The following is an 18,803-nucleotide window of genomic DNA, read 5'->3' as shown; positions in this document are numbered from 1 at the left end:
CTGACTGAAATCTTTTATCTTCACACATTAATATTTTTTTTTCTTTCTCTCTCTCTCTCTGAAGGGGGTGTCAACAGTTTACAATCAGATATCTATAGTTCTACAAATCTCAAACAATCATAATTTTTCCTGGCGTTTTTTCAATCTAATGTTCGTTATATAAGCATGCATTCGTTTTCCAAGTATAAAAATCGATTGCAAAAGCATTCTTGCTCGCAATACGGGCTGTCCGCTAACCGACAACCCACTTTAATGCAAAATGAATTTTGTTCGCATTAATTTTTATTTATTGAAGATTTTTATCACAAGTGCCAATGGCTGAAAACTTTCTGTTTCTTTTTATAAAATTGTAAAGAATAAAATTTTCAAATCATAGTGCTTCATTTCTCTAATCTCAGAATTATAAAATTCTCAATTATTAGTTAAGTGATTGTCACGGTTCAACTGATAGATTTTCATGAATGAACTGCGAAAATAAATTGAAGACCACAAGGATTAATCTCAATAGTCGGAAAGAAGAATCTAATCTCAGCCGACATCAGGCAATAATTTCAGCCTCATCACTTCGGCTGAAAAGATTCTGATTAGAGAGTAACGTTGTGCTTGGATTAATTCACCAACTGAGTGCAAAAAATCCAGTCGAGATGTCAAGAATCAATAAATCCTAACCGTGGATTCATTAAGGCGAAGTAATTAAATTGCTCTTGCTGTCATCTGGGAAGGGAGTAGATGAAAAGATTCAGAGGAAAAAGAAGACATAATTCTTCAGGAGGATGAGATATTTTTTTGGAAAAATGCCGATTGTTTGCAAGGACAAAACCTCTGCTTGATTTATAAGTGTATTAAGGAATCATTTCTAACAGCAAAAAAATGGCGATTTCGATGGCATCTAGCGCAAAATTGGAAGTAGCCTTTTCAAGGCACTTTTAAAATAAATTTTCATAATAATAATAATAATGCAAATAGTGGCATTTGCGATTATTCTGTGTATTTGCTACAGCATTACCATAGAGATATGCCACAAAACGATCTCTCAGAGAGACTTTTAGTGTTTCATTAAATAAACGTATCCACAACATAATAATCGAGAATAAAACTATTTGTAACAATTGCGATTATTTCGTACATTTGTTACAACATCGTCATAGAGATATGTTACAAATAATATCACAAAGAGTCCTCAGGAGTTATTTAATGCTACCTATTTACTAAATTAAAAACTATGATTACTTATTGAAATATCTATATATTTCTAAAAAAGTAGCTATTGCATTTTAATTAATTACTTATTTTATGCAAATGCTATTTGATTTTGCGACTTTCTAATAGCATTCCAGTTGTAAAATTCAATATATAAAAGGATTTTGCTGTTTGGTTTAGTTAACAATTCATAAATTTTAAAAATGTATAATAGGAAATATAATATAAATATAAACAGGAAATTTCGAATAGCCTAAGCCAATGTTGAAATATTAACGCATTATATGCTAAAACTCTAATATTTAACTTTTTCAAAGGTAATTATATTACTTATATTACCATTTGAAAGGAAGGAAACACTGGTCTGTTTTTTTTTTTTTTTTTTTTTTTTTTTAAACTTAGAATGAATAGACGCATTTTTAGTTAGAAATAATTTTATTTTTAATTACAGAAATTACATTTATTGAATATATAATTTTTATATATTCTTGAATTTTAGTCTGATAATATGAGTAAATGAAAGAAAAGTATTAATTCTTTATAGATATATAATTATGAATAATAAAAAACACAATTAACTAATGCAATTTGTATTTATTTTTATGACTGAAAAATACTGATATACAAAGATATCGATCACAAAAAAAAAAAAAAAAAAAAAAAGCCTTTACTAAAAAAAAAAAAAATCTATGTTTTTGGAATAATTACCGGCAGCAAGAAATTATTACCACAAAAGTTACTAAAATAACAATCCTTCAAATAGCGAGCTTTTATATTTTTAGAGCTACTGAAAGGAATTCTAAGATTCTATTTTTGCAAAATTCAAAATAGCGGTCGCATAATGCAACGGTTCTCGTAACGGTCAGCAGCAGACGAAAAGAACGCCAAATACAGTTCTAATTACTTTCTTTCGCAATAAAGATTTATTTGCGAATGTCAAGATTGCTCTAAGCAGGGAAGTCTTTTACACTAAGCAGACTACCATGTTGCACAAGATTCTGTTTTTCGCCAACTTCACAGAGTGAAGATGCAATACTTGGCGCTTTTACACACATTATGCGACTGTTAAAGAAAATAGCTGTAATTATCAAATTCTGGGAATGTTCAACATAGCACAAATAATTCGTCTCGCAGAAGCATACAAAAATTCACATTCTTGTTTGAAATATAATGAGCAGTTATTCTATGTTTCTTTAAAATATTTGAATCACTGAAACAACAAAGCACATGTTACAAGAAAAAAAAATTGATTCTATCTGATATTTATGAAATTTTCTTTCAGTGCTATGCAATATATATATATAAACATATATCTAATCATATATGCAATAAATATATATAACATATATATCTGAGGCAATTTGAAAAATGTGTTCTCAGGTTAGTATTTCCTTGTGTGTGTGTGTGTGTGTGTGTGTGTGTGTGTGTGTGTGTGCATATATAAATTACATTGCATAGTACAAAGGGATGCTTAAAGTTTTATTTGCGAACGTAATGATTACTTTAAGCAGGGAAGGATTTTCGGCTAGGCAGATTACCGACAACGGGAAGCAGGCAAATGAATTAAAATATAATAAGCCTAGTTGCCAAATAAATAAATTCGTAAAAATTGTTAATTCCATAAATTATAAAATACTAAGACTAGAATGTGTAAGAATGTGTATTTACTTTGAATTATTAAAATCATTATTAAATAAATTTAAAACAGTTACTTATTTATAATATACTGAAATATTAATAATTCATTTAACTAGTTGTCTTATATTCCATATATTAGATCTTGTAAAACAATTTTTAACATTAGATTTGTTTGAAGTTCATTATTTCCCTATAATTTATCACAATAAATAAATGCTTTTACTAATAAGTAACAAAATCCCGATTTTTCAAGAATGCATTATTTTAGTCATTTTTTCCATGATACAGGATTCAAATGATAAATAAAAACATACATATTTTCCCGAAATACTTAAGTAAAAAAATTAAGTAAATCCTTAATATGTTGATTAATTTAAAAAATTTTTTATTTGAAACTAAATTGACCAGTTATTAAAATGAACTGTTCCTAGCATGTACTATCTTAGCTCAGAAAATGCCTAGACCCACCATTATTTCTTAATCACATGGACAATATCTAAGAGGTACTCAATTTCATTATCATTTAAAGCAATCATTTGAGAATGCTTCACATGGCAGCAGATTGGAGTTATTACTACATTCACTACTACAGGTAGAGAAAGTATTATGGCACAGCAAATCTCCATGAATTGAAAAAGTAATGCGGGACAGGTTTTGATTGCAACATACAGAACTACACAATTTACAGCATTTAAATTAATATACCTATTGACTCTAGATATTTTATTTACATCTCATTAGCTAGTAATGTCAAAAGAAGGAGTTAAAGGTACACAAAGTGAGCATCAGTGTCGTATTTGTACATGCTTCACAATATCTGACGTGAAATGTATTACCTTTTAGATGTCTTTCTACTACCTCTTATATTTGATAAATTTATTAATACAATAAAAATGGACTTTCAGGTCCATCTGTCTTGAATCGAAATACTTTCTCTTTATTTATAAAGAAGTTGCAGCCGTTTTTAATTAAGTAAATCATTTTTAATTATAGTGTAATATTTTGGGAAATCAACCTTTGCCTAATTGATGATTTTGACTTCATTTTTCGGTAACTATGCCTTTTTAATCCTAGTCAACCATGCAGCATAGCACTTCGAACTAACTGTGAAGCAATAGCATGTGCTATGTTATTTTAATGGGATAGTTAATTAAGTATTCTCCATAATATATCTTTTTAATCTTTTGATTCGTATCCTCATCTGCATTTCAAAATTCAACTATATTTTAAATTCAAACACGGTCAAGAATTTTCTAAATGCAAAAGGAATAATTCTTTTTCCAAATTTATTATCCCACAGAGTCTCCACATATTTGTTTCCAACTGGATACCTCGCATCAATCCATGTGAAGAGTTGTTGATGTTTCATTTGAGGGTCAAAAGTGACATCCATTAAAGCTCTTCCAATGACGACTTACTAAATACAAAAAAAGTTATTTTTATTCATAAATTATTATGGCTAAATTAGTAAAAGTATATATACCAACTTTTAAACTATCGTTGCAGCGAACACTTATCACAGCGTCAAATGCAATTCTAATCGATTACAGCATCTTCACATATTTGTTTCCAACCGGATACTATGCATCAATCCATCTGAAGTGTCATTGATGTCTCATTTGAGGGTTTTCAATGACATCCATCAAACCTTCTTCAATGACGACACCTCCGGTTCATCAGTTATTTGTCACAGAAAAGAAGTCGTCCGGAATTCCAGAATCAATCAAGAGAGTCAGACGCCCTAAAAACTTTACAATAGACACTCTAGAGGCTGAAATACCTATTCTTTGCAGGTAAGAAAAGAAACCACACCGAATAATGCATATAAACTTATCGTAAAAATTTGTATTGTGAATCGTGTGTTCTATTTTCACTGAGGGGATTGATTGCGTTAGAAATCGATAGTCGGGATTTATTCAATTTATTTGTTGAGGAACATAAAAATGGCGAATGTTCGAATTCGTGGCTGGTGCAATCGGAGGTGGATATTAGGGGATTGTTTTCAAAGCGCGATCACCTTGTTAAGAGCGAAAATGGGAAAGGATTGCCTTTCTTCTGATCCGATATTTCAATGAGAGAATTTTTCAAAATGAATGAATACTTATGAAATTATGTCAAATTTTATGAAAATGTGAAAGAAATTAAATGTGTGCTATAGATAAGTTCAAATAAATTAACAATAAAAGAGTGTTTATGAATAATAATTATTAATAAATTAAAAATCAATTTATTGTTAAAAACAATTTAATTAATTACAAATATTATTTATTTTAATAAATTTAAACTTATTAGTCTTTAATCTATAATTCATTTGCATAAATATTACGAAACTTGAAATGAATTTCTCGCAAATTCAACTAAATAGAGACACTCGTATGGAATCAAAAATCAATTATATTAATTGATTAACTGATAGTTATGTTCTGAAACATTTAATTCCATCTTAACTTTAAAATGAAACAAATGAAATTAAATAAGGATATGTAAAAATGTCAATACATTCGTTACTTAACAGTTTAAAAATGCATAGTTTCTGCATTGCTGAACTTAATGACATATTTCAATTTGTGAACGAAATTTTGTTCTCATCTATACGATAATTAGCTGGATATCTTTACAACCAGAAGTATCACTTTGTGCCTAATTTTAAGAAAATATAAAAGAAATAAAGATATAAAGGGAAATGCTGCAACAACGTCATTTCTTTACTTAATTATTGACAACCTTCTTTTTTCAGTTCCACACAAATTTCCTCTAATGCAGAATTAAAAGTGAGATCAAAGTTTTGCCTCGGTTACAAAATGCTAATATGAAATAACCGTTGGATACAGTAATGCAAAATAATTTTTGTCCTTGCAAACACTGTTCTCAATTTTTTTTTTTTTTCGTTTTTATCATTGATTAAGCGTAGAAGCTCCTCCATTCATGTAAGAGTGGATAAAAATTTAATATTTAATGAAATGGAGTTAAATTTTTGCAATATTTGCAATGTTTTTGTGATTTACTGTAATGAAATCAACTATTTCTGCTTAAGATGGTTTTTAACTTGTTATGCATGATGATATTATATGATAATCAAGCAGTGAAAGCTTGGACAGTAGATGCTTTATCTAGTGTTACATAACAGAGTCAGACAACTTTCGTTGAGAACTTTAGCGTCTTGACATTTTTCGAGCAACAAAGGGAACATACGCTGGCATTTGTTAGCTGATATAATTACAAATTTAAAAACGGAATTTGAAATTTACAAAAATAAAGAATTAGTTGTTTTAGTTTTTATAACAGATTTTGCATATTAAAAATTTATAATCAGGGCAAGACTTTCTACTCACAGTGTATATTCCAGTTTGTGAAGACACACTTGTTCTTACTCATGTAATAATCTGTTCGAAAAAACTTGAAATTATGAAGTTTCGCGTGATTTCTTGCCATTTAAATCAACCGTTATGAATAATTAAATTAGAGTTTTTAACTCTAGAAATTTCTTATTGAGTATTCGTTCCAGATCTGAAATCACAAGAAAATGATTTAGTAATTATAATAGCTATTACAAAAATATTGAATTCAACAGAATGGTCACGTCATAGTAACAGTATAAACGAATAGAAAGACTGTTTACATTGAGCTTTATTGCCTTTTCTTTCCCTCCTTTCTATGCAACAGGACATTGCACCCTGAATTTCCGCCATATATCATTATGGCATTGAAGATAAAGCTTTTAAGGGTATGAATTAAATTCAAAAAGTTTTATTTAATTATTTTTCAAATTTAAAAGGCATGGCAATTAAAATAATAAATATTTTTCGAGTCGAAATTAAAATTTGAACACTTTATTGTATAAAGCCCTAAAAAAAGGAAAATCAAGAATTATTGCAATGAAGGCAATCATTTATACCTATTTCAATTGCCTGATGTAAAGCATTCAATAAGAATTATATTTCATCGTAATATGTTAAGAGACCAAAATTTAAAAAAGTGTTGTGTAAATATCGCGTGTTTGCGAATCATAATAGCATTAAGTCTGAAATTATACTTCTACAAATAATATAGTTTTTTTCTGCCCTCCCACGATGACAAATATCGCGCTCGAACTGCAGGAAATTGATATATTCTTTTGACTCTTATAACTGTACAACAGGTTTCATTTGTTGATTAAACTATTTGAATATATTTTGTGTTTTTTTTTAAGTAAGAGATCTATGAAATGCATATTTGTTTTGTTTTGTTTTAATGAATCAAATTCCCTACATTTTCACAAACTTCTTAACTTAGCCATTTTGTCAGTGTTTAAAGTAATAATGTATCACATTTTCATAGCTAATTTAGAACAATTTCATTAAAAACTTCCAAAATATTTTTTTTTTAAATTTTAAGCATCATTTTATCCTTATAATGTCTTTTAGCTATAAGAATAATCCGGATTAAATTCCCATTTGCAATCATCATTACAAATGCTAAAAACAAATGCGTGTCTGCGTTGCGTTGGCGTTTGCAGGACTTAAAATTATCAAACTGACCTAAATATGTTATGGAAGGAGGAAATGAGCTTCCTGAAGCGACATCTTCGAAAGTTTAATTCGAATTATTCGTTTTAATTCGTCAAAGTTTAATTCGAAACATACGAATGTCGATTTAAAAATAGAACAAAATTTCGAAGGAGAGGTGAATAGCCTCAAAAAATACTATGACACGAAAATCAATTTTATACCAGCTGAAAATTCCAGAAATTATCTTTTCAATGTTATAAATTTAGCATTAATGCAATTTGGCCTCAATTTTCACAATTTTTTAAAAAAAATTTGCAACAGTGTTTTCATAATTGAAATTTAATCCACAGTTTCATACTGCCTACCTGCTCCATGTGAACCGTATTTGATAAAAATATTTTTTTTTAGTCTTATTATTTAAAGTATATGTTAAAAAAAATTACAACTTGACATCAAACTTGATATTTTACTCAAAAGAGCATATTTTTATTCATTGAAAATTCAATCAATTATTATTATATTATTTCGTGAAAAAAAGAGATTAGTGTTTTTAGGCTACTAATCCGATATTTTTACTCATTTCTGATGCTGGATTGTGTTTATTATATAGTAATTTGGAATCACAGAAAAACGACATGTCAGCTTTCATAGAATTAAAAAAAAGCAACTACAGCAGTGTTACGCGCATTTTGCGGGCAAACAAATGATAGTCATACAAACTGCAGATGCTTCAACATCTAATAGAGAACGATCCTGACTTGAGGATAGAGTTTTGTGAATGGGCACTATCATACACGAGAATGTTTCCAGTTTTATTGGTTCAATTCTTTTTTCGAATGAAGTACATTTTTATGCCAATTGGGGAGAGAACAAATAAAATGTCAGGTATTAGATGGATGGTAGTCCACATTGGATGTCGGACTGCAAAAAGTCTACTGTTATGTCGATGAAACTCATAGTGTGTTGCTGGAAATGGTCTTTCTTTCATTGAAGAAAACCTCAATGTAATGGTCAGGCTCGACATATTGGAAATGGCATTTTCGTGACAATTCTTTATAAAAGTAGGAATTCTTTTCGTCCTTCCGGCAAGACGGAGCATTATGGCATTGAAGTGTGCCAATGGTTAGATCAGCAGTTTCCTGGAAATCAGATCCGTGGAAGTGGTTCTCTGGAATGGCCATCAAGTACACCAGCCTTTATACCACTAGACTTTTTACTCCTAAAATAGGTTTCGTCAGAAAATACGCAATGTGGACCATCTGGAAAGAAGAATCATAATAATCATTATCACGTGCTTGCTAAAATTAGTGACAGTTATTGTCATTGAGTGACAACATGGAAGAGAGACTTACGGGATACATACTGTTACTGTAACATCATATAATATCATTTGTATGAATAAAATAAACATTAGTCACCTCTTTCACCATTTGTACAGAGGCTTCTGGTTTATTCTGTATATTGGAGGATAATTTTGGTGATCCTTTTTGTCTATTGTTGATTGGATTATTATTTACAAAAAGATATTCGAGATACTCAATAAATTTAGTAAATCTGTTAGATTTTTAAAAAAAAAAATTATATTTTGTATGTTTTTATAACTTATAATGACATAGAAGCATATTTATACTCATTATTTGGTATTAAAAAACGATTTCTCTTTAAATGATTAGCCACCATTAATGTTCTATCAAGAGAGTCACTTAAAGTATAATATTTTCACCAATACGTTAATAAAAATTATTCTTAAATATTTTTTACGCGACACCATACATATATGTATACTTTATATTGTATAACAATTCCGAACATGCTAAAATTTAAACAGTTAGCAATTAGACTGAAATGAACAATTTCAAATCTTGAATTGTAGAATTAAAAGTTACTTAACATAAAGTATCTGTTAATTGAATTGAATTTCAATAAAGTAAGCGGAATGGTGCCAAAAGAACTAGACTGTTGAACTAAATGTTCTTGGCCGATCATCAACAATTTCCCAACGAGCAACTTCAGTCATTAGAAGTGTTACAAGAAATGAAAACATAAAATAATTGTATTTAATCAGTCTAAATGTTGATTTATTGTTTTTAATCTTTATCATTCCCTTCAAATTATAATCCGTTTTCCTTCATTTCGTCCGATGAAAACGTAAATGATTCTTACTTCACATGCGAACCTCTAATCATATGTATTTAAAAAGCAATTTTAATTGAATTACTGTAAGATCCGGAATGTTTATTATTTACTTTGCCAAAAATTTCTGTAGACTTTTTCCCCTATCAAAAAACATAAAATTTTCCACAAATAAAGGTGTTTTTACATTTCTACGCATATGTATATACAGTTTTATTTAATTATTCATGTCAAAAGCAAGTCTAGAGAGTAAATTCTGTAATGTCATTCGGTATTTCGACAGGTGGATCTAACCTTTATTCTCAAATAAGAGTCTGTTTAGGAATTATTAATGGCCTTTACGAGAGAAAATGAATTCAGTGAGAATTATAAAAGATGTGTTTATATATATAAGATAAATTTTTTGCTTAAGAAAAATGAGGAATAAAGTTGTATATTATTTCTAAAAAAATTCATAATCTGTTTCGAAACATGAAGAGACTAATTGCACTGACATTTTAAAATGAGTGATGAACTGAAACTCTTAAACGGCCCGTAATTTATGAGTCAATGCGGTAGATAAATGAAGTATGGGACGCAGTTTTTAAGAAAAAAATATAAATTTTGGTCAGAGTTAAAAAAAAATTGTATTAAAATTGTAGATATGAATCAAATCTTGCACCAAATTTGTTGACTCTCTATTGATCTGTCTATTTCTGCATATATGAGTGCTGTAACTAAAACATAACAAGCTAGACAAACAATATTAAATAAAAAATTTTGTGGTCAAAATTTAGTTATGTGTAAAATTTTGAAACCTATTAAAAAGGGAAAAGTGCAAATGCATATTTGACTTTTTTTTTTTTTTTTCATAATACATTATAAACCCGGCAAATAAAACTAAAGTCGAGAAGGGGTGGATACCGTTTCGGTTAAGCCATTAACATATATTTTGTTTCATAATTACATCCAGTAATTCTGAAATGTTTGAGTATAAAATTAATTCAAAACTCTCTTTGTAGATTACACTTACATTTGCCCTAAATAGTGAGTTGTAAAGATGCTTATTGAAGAAGAAAGTTGTTTTGATTCTATATTTTATGCATTTTTGGACAGCATGCTAACTTTCTTTTACGTTTCGTATACGTTTTTGAGTTATCATGTCATGTGGAATGAGATACAGATAGATTTCCTATTGGCGGATTTTGTCCCAAACGTAATAGAGAGTTACTGCTTTAGTACCAAATTTTACACATTAGTTTTTGGTTGTCGTGTACACAGATAGTTATAATTTTAAAACGCGGGGACTTCTGAAACTTAGAGACTCATCAAAAATTCGATGTTGCATTAGTTGAAGATTATGATACTCTCTATAATTCGCGTAAGAAAAAGTAAAAAAAGATAAACGATAGACATTCATACCAGGAAATGATTAATCGAAATGAAATCAAGTTTTACAAATACATGCCTCTGCACTCATCTATTGATGCTTTGAGAAAATTCGTAAATGATCCAATCATTTTTTTCAATCACGTAACAGCACAATACTGAACAAAACCCTTGAAGCCTAAATAATCTCCATAAAAGGCACGCTCTAGAAAATAACGTACGCGGAAGAAGAAATTCGTTTCGATTTTTCCATTTATTATGGTTCGATTAACATGAAATAAAACTTATATAGAGAAATTCTTTATGCAAATAGTACCCAGGGATGAATGAATCTGAATTAAGATTTCTTAGATACATGTCTTTTCTTTTTTTTTTTTTTTCTTCCCACCCCAAATTCGGAATCTCCAGGATGTCCTAGCAGTTGAATGGATATAGGTAAAAATATCCATTAAAAAAACAATGTTGAAAACTACATCATAATACAACTATTCAATATATTTTGTTTGTTGAGGTATAATGAATTCCGCTGAAATCTCTCATCAAGTCAACTCCATTAAACGCTTTAACTCAATGGTCGCAATTTAACTTGCCATCATCGTTCATTTTGTCATTGAATGCTCTGGATGGCTTTCTGATAACTCGATGGATTTTCAAAATTTCAAAATCAACGCATGGAAATTTGATGTTTGATCTACGTAGAAATCATCATCAGTGCCAAGCGAACATCAGTCGTCAATCAGGACAGAGCTAAAATCTTTCAAACCCAGCCAGCATACGTGCTTCATCCGCACTAGTTGCGACGGCATTACTCGACTTTTGTAAAGTGCAACGAAGATTCATGGAAATGAGCAAGAGCCAGTTTCCATTAATGCTATCGATTGCAGAAGAATGCATCCATTCACTATATCAGCAATTTTCAAATATGAAAAGGATTCAATAAAATCAAAGAAGCCGCGTGTGCAGAGTAGCGGCTTCATGATTCAAGGTTCTGATAATTCTGATCCCACTTAAAATATGCGCAATAACTAATATATGCCTAGAAGGATAAAAGAAAGCGTAACATTAAATTTCTTTGACATTTGTGGCTAATTTCACCAACTGAATTGTTTTTCCTTTCATGATAGAAATGCTTTAAAAGTTTTAATACATCTTATAATTCTTTAAAAAGAGAGCAGAGTCGACATCAAGACTGGAGGTCGCGGATTCAAGACTCAATTGCACGAACAATCTTTCATGTATGGGGCTTAGTATAAGCTAAATTTATCGCCATGCAATTTTCTCCCACTTATGTGGCTTGGAAGTTGGGAGACAAGAATGTTGGCCTAGGAATCTCCCTCGTCTTCTGGTTTTGATTCGTGTAGCAGCAAAAGAGACTTTAGTAAAATTAAGATTCAAAAGCAAAATGTTCATTAAACAAGTTATAATGTAAAATTACATGGTAACTTCGTGAAATATGTTCTAAAGTGCATAGATTTCAGCAGGAATTGTGATTTCAACGACGTCAATTTAAAGATTTATGCCTTAAACGGTATTTATTTTTTTCCTTCTAATAAATGTGAAAGATATCTAAATCAAAGTATAAACTGCCATTTTCGTGCATTTTTGCAATTATGCTTTACTACATTTTAAATCATTTTTCAATAATTCAATCCAAACCATTTTTTAACATTTAAATTCATCGAAAATGTATACTACGAGCATCAAAACTTTGATCGATATTTTTCTTTATCAAATTCAACTCCCCAAGTAGATCTTCACAAGAAATCCCGAGCTTTGCCAACTCCCCCACAGTCGGAGGTAAATTTAAGGATATCCACAGCTTTCGCATGTATGCATACATCTCTATATTCTCTGCATGACAAGATATCCCGTAAACGTCAAAGAAAAAGGATTCCCCATGATAAGGTTATCTCGAACGGGAAACCTTTCGCTACACTACAATAGCATTCCACTTGGATGAGCGGAAACGTATCCAACAGGGCTTGACTCGCCACCCCCTTTCTTCTATTCTATGCTATTTTTTTCCCACGGAGTTTTGGACTACGATACGACTAAATATCCTTCTGATGACTTCGAATAGCGGAGCACTAAAGTCCATCAGGACAAAAAGGACATGAATTTTAGTTACCCAGATGGTGATGAACGAAGTATGAGTGACCAACAATTCAAGGATAAATTCGAATTTTTAAATAAAAACGGCCATTTCCTTTGTAGGTAAACGAATGTCTATTGTTTTAGATATCGTTTTATTCTGAAAGGAGGACAAATAAGAGGGCATGAGAAATCTTTCTGAGGTACATTGTATGGTCTTTCAGCTATTTGTAATGTTTATTTTGCATATGTAAAATGTAGTGCTTTGCTATTTTGAAAGTTCTTAGTTATTTAAAGTTTACAAGAATCTTTCAAAATGTACAGTAGTTATGTTTCTGAGCTGGATACAGGGCGAGTTTGGATTACCAGAACAATTTGTAATGTACAGTGACAGCGAAGTAATTGTAATAATAAAAGAAGAGCAACATTTTTCTTTTTTTGCAGTTTATTAATTTTCAAAATCAATTAACTTTTCAAGAAATATAAAGTATGAAAAAATAACATTAAAATTATGTCATCAACTTAGGAAATCTTTTCGTTTGGGAGACCAACGAAATTATCAATTGTGTAGACTGGCTTCCCAGATTCGATCATCGATTATATTATTTAAAGTTTATCCCGGTTCTTTGTCCTTTGTTTTCACACATAAGATACAAAACCATGTAACATACGTTTTTTTAGTTAACATTTGATGCATTTATAAACCTTTTAAAGGGCTTTTGGGAGGGGGGGGGGTGGAAGGCTTGTTCCAATTCCAATTTATGAGGGTTTCTAATAATTATATCTGTTTTTCTCAAGTTCAAATTATAGTACCATTGATTTCAAATATTCAATTTAGGCAATTGAATCACTAACAGATTCAATCTGAGTAACTCTGGACAACCAAAGAGGAAATCCAACTGTTCTTATCTTTGAACTATTTTAATAAAATTGTTGTAGTAATTTATAGCCCAACAAATTTCTTCTCTAAGGATATTGTAATATATTTTGCTACTTTCTTAAAACAATGAATCCAATGATTACATTTACGTCGTTTCAACATTATTTTACCTATGTTACAGCTCAAATCCGTAACAGCAGTTGCGATGCTAACCAAATCCAACCGATGACAACTCTCTTCCAATATTTTAGTACTTTATAGAATTTTTGCTGCTTTCTATTTCATATAGCTCTTTGGCAGAAATAATAACCTATCAGCAGCTTTTTTTTATTATCTGTAGCAATAAAGGTTAAAATTTAGTTTCGTCAGTTTTAAGCAAATTTTTTAAAAATATGATCAAGTCAATTTTCTGCTTTGCTATATTTCATTGTAATTGTCTCGTTACACAATATTTCATCCTCAATTTAGCTGAGCTTCAGTAATGAGAATCCATTGAAAAAATGGAATGGATTATAAAAGAATATTTTCATGTTTGATGAGCAGTTTAGATTAAGTTACTTTTTAAACTTCTTCAATAATTTTTTTGGAGCTTCGAAGAGGAATTAAATGAAAATAAATGTGTCTACATGTTATTATTCTATATTTAAACAATTATATACATTTTTTTATTAATATTATTTTTTAGTTTTGTAATTAACACAAATTCACATATTCTAAATAGGCAAAAACAAAATAAAAATCTTCTTATAAAGAATTGCAATCAATATATAAATAGACTTCAGTATTTAGAAAATGTATTTCACAGTAATCAAATTTTGGCAAGCTGAAACTCAGCAAAGAAAGCTGATTATGTTTATCTGAGATTTATATGTTCAAGTTATAGATTATATTCTACCACGAAGTGTCTGTCGCACAACTTCAGTCTAGTGTTGACATATAAAAAATAAAACTATTAAATGACTCTAGTATTAACTTTGCTTGTCTCTTTTTGCAAATTTTTGTCTCATTATGCCGCACTAATTATCTCAAGATTAATAGTTTAAAACAAAAGTTCTATAAAATTGATAGTTTTATTTAAATATATTTTACAGCACATATAAAAGGTGGCACTAATCGTACATTTACTATATTTAATTATCTGGTGTTCCTGGAGTCGGTTTTAAACTATTTCTCGTCAGTTTGAAATCTCAGAAATAAAACTTATTAATTCTAAAGTATTGTATAAATATACTTAATTAAATAGTCTTTTATTTCTTGGTGCAATTTCAGCTCTGAGGTTGAACGATCAGGGGAAGAAGACCGATCCCATCAAAATGGCGCGCAAACAATTTGAGCTGAACAGTCCGAAAAGATTATTTTCATGGCGAACTATCAATCAAGGCTTGTCAATCTCAGGTACAAGTACAAGCAATTATGTCTTCGCACGAGAAAAAGTAATTTCTCTATATATTATCTATATCTTTCAAATGTAATAATTTCGTAAATGTACTAATATGTGTGTGTGTAATAATATTTTAAAATCTAATTTAAATTTAATTAATTTACTAATTTATAGCTCAATTCAGCACATATTAACTTCATTCTAAAATATTTTCTTATTTCCTGATTCCATTCAACTTTTTCTGTTTAATTAATGCAAAAGAAAGCTCTGTAAAAATACTTTCGTCAGAAGTTTCCACGCTCCGAGTGAAGGGATAAAAAATTGCTGACCAAAACAAAATCTTTTAAAATATCCCTATAATTGCCTTACCTAAATTCGACACGTATAGGAAATTGCTACCAAAATCTCACAGTATTGTATATTCACAGGGATAAAATTTTCATTAGCTTTTCCTCATTTCTCTTGTGTCGTTCTGTGTGGTGTGCTCGTCGTTTATGTTTGTACATAAATCATGCCTCCCGAGATGAAATAAGACGAAGTTAAAAATTCAAAGTGTCTTCCCTGTCTTCGGCCACGATTCTGCTTCAAAAATTATGTTTATACACACACACACACACACACACACACATATATAAGCACAAAAACATTAAATTTTATTTTTATCATTTCATTACTGACATATATGTTTATGTTCAATTAAAACAGTGTTGTAAAATGTATTGTTCAGTAAAATGAATATTTCAAAGGCCTAAAGAAAAAAAATTATGTTTTGATGACTTTCCGCAAAATGATATTGTAATTAGATTTAAGCATCTTTGAAATGTTCCAGATGTCTTAATTTTTGAAGGAATTAAATAGAATTGACAATAAAGATTTCCGTTAAACATTAAACGAAAATAGGGTATGCATCTTATATTTCAATTTTTTTTAAGTAGTTAAAAGTCAATTTTAATTCAGAAAAACATAAAATTCTTGAGAAAATTCAGTAGGTATGCATAAAAATATTTCTAAAGAAACATCGTTGAATTGAAATTACAAAATCATACACAGTTTTTTTTCAAATAAATTTATATTGTGTAGTAAGGAAAAAATAATAGGAAAAACAAAAAATTAAGTAGTCTGAAATATTTGGAATTTTTAAAAATTATGTACTTTTTAATTGTTTAAAAATAACAATATTTAATTATATATATGTTTTTCTGGTAAAGAAGAGGCGACGAGTTCTTTAAAATGGTTTCTTTACTTTATTCATAATGTTTAAGCCAAATTTTGCATTTTTAAATGATTTTAAGAAACATTTTTGTTAAATCTATTATTAGTGATATATACACTTCGAATAAAAAGGCAGAAAGAAGGAGGGTAAAAGAGAGATCGAGAGAATACATTCAGAGGTTAAATAGTTTCAAAATGGAACTGATTGGTTACCCGAAATTTAGCTGCGACAGCATTTATTTTAGGCGCATGTAGACTCAAAAGCATGGAAAAAATAATAAGTGTAATACATTTCATTGATATAATGAAAATTTGATTAGTTTCATTGTTTCATTAAAAAGTTTAAACACACAATATTATTCCAGTATGAAAGCTATGGTTAATAACCTTCTCTCTTTTTTTTAATGTATTAATTACATTAACTTCAAAGAAGATTTTCATTTTCGAGCAGTTTAATGTTATGCACTTTTTAAATATATTTTTCCCAACTTAAACTACTTGAATGACGTGAGTTTTTCGTACAGTAAAATGTTGTATTGTACCAGTTTTGGATTCATCCTTTTTATAATATAAGTTTATTTGTTTTCTGCTTTGCTTTCTAATTACAGAGTTCGAATTTCACTTAAATTTCGCAATGATTATAATTCTGCTTCATGTAGAAAAAAATGAAAATGAACTTTTATTCTTTTTATAATCTATAATTTAGAAAAATCTGACAGTTGTCTATTTTTAATATCTTCTTCTTGACACCGTTTATGGAAATTTTATTTCTTTACTGGGTTATTTTATTTAATTTTTCAAAGTTTTATATTATTCTTCCATTCAAACTGTTTAAAGACATAAGTATTTTGCAAAATTAAAAAAAAAAGTCTTCATTTAAAAAAAACAACACGTTCTCCTTCACACTTGTTTTCTATTCCAAGCTACCATCTTTCCTACTTCGAGGAAATTGATCGATTTTTTTGATAAATATCTCGGTAGCGTCACAAACTATAAGTGTCAAAAAGAAAATTATTTTTTACCAAAGAGCTTTTTATTTTCAAAATAAATCTATGTTTCTACAAAGCGTACTCTTTTCGAGTCTCTATGTTAAATGTAACTTAATCAGTTATATATGATTATTCTGTCCTTCTATTTTTCTAGATAAAATGGTATTAATTAACGATAAAAACGATTTTTTTATTAATAAATCATTTAGTTATTTCTATTGTTATAAAAAAGCTAATGATTACGGCTTTAAAGGGCGCTATTATAAACTCAAATATGCTTCTCAAAGCCTTTCTTTAATTTTTGCCTCTTTCCAACACTAAACAAAATACCTTTAATCATAAGACTAATCTACTTTTAATTAATCAAAAAATATGAAAAATTTCATAGTAATTAAATAAGAAAATATAAAAATATATTATTTAGTTCCAAACCCATTAATTAATTCGTAATGAGAAACAAAAAAGTTATTAAAATATTGATGAATTAATCCATTCCCAAAATTTAGACAGAAACTCCCATTTAATGACGATATCGACATGATTTCACTTGGGTAGGGTGGAAATTTTAATAGTTTTTCCCATATAAAAAGTACTTTTATGATGTCTTATTCTGTTTTTTACACAGTTGGGTTGTTGAACTTTTAGTCTAAATTAGAAAAACAGCTTTTTTGGATGTCTGTATCAGTATTCAGAATTTTAATAATGATATATTTTCTAGTTTGAGAACACCTTTATTTCTCCAGGATCAATGATGTTGCTACACTCATCCAGATTTTACTTTTAATAGTGCTTGCAAAGGAAAGGAAACCGAAGTAGATTAGAAATATCATCATCAAACGGACAAAATTTACTAAAGGGGAGGGGAATCAAAAACATACATGTAAAAATAAACAAAACAGCAAAGAATAATCAAAATCAATCAAACAGAACTAAATTTCATATCTTTTCAGTGCTTCATAATTTAATGAGGATAGTTAATAATAGAACAGACATATAGCGGTAAGGCATTGGATTCACCGAAATCATGACAAAAATATTATAAAAAAATTCGTACTTACTAGAAATTCAATCCATTTGAATGTAACGTTTTAAAATTACCGTATTTTAATATTCCCACATAAAATCTTATTTGCAGCTTAGATCAATGGTGAATTTTGCATTTAAGGCGTGGGTAGCGATTCCTTGCTTGAGAGAAAGAATTTTCAATAAAAAAAGCTCGAAATGCTGATGTTAATGATTGGGAATTGCGTTATTATGAAACAAATCCTTTTTTTTGGCGGTACCTCCAAGATGACCCACACTGCATTTTTTTTCTGGCAACCCCGTTAGTTGCATCAATCAAAACATAAGTAGCGTCTAAATTCAGGAATATATCTAAGCACCGTTCATATTTGATTACGATACGTTCATGGCAAGACGTTCTT

This window comes from Argiope bruennichi, chromosome X2, assembly GCF_947563725.1.
Source record: "Argiope bruennichi chromosome X2, qqArgBrue1.1, whole genome shotgun sequence".
Classification (NCBI taxonomy): Eukaryota; Metazoa; Arthropoda; class Arachnida; order Araneae; family Araneidae; genus Argiope; species Argiope bruennichi.
The sequence above is the reverse complement of the archived record's forward strand: the minus strand, read 5'-3'. Positions refer to the sequence as shown.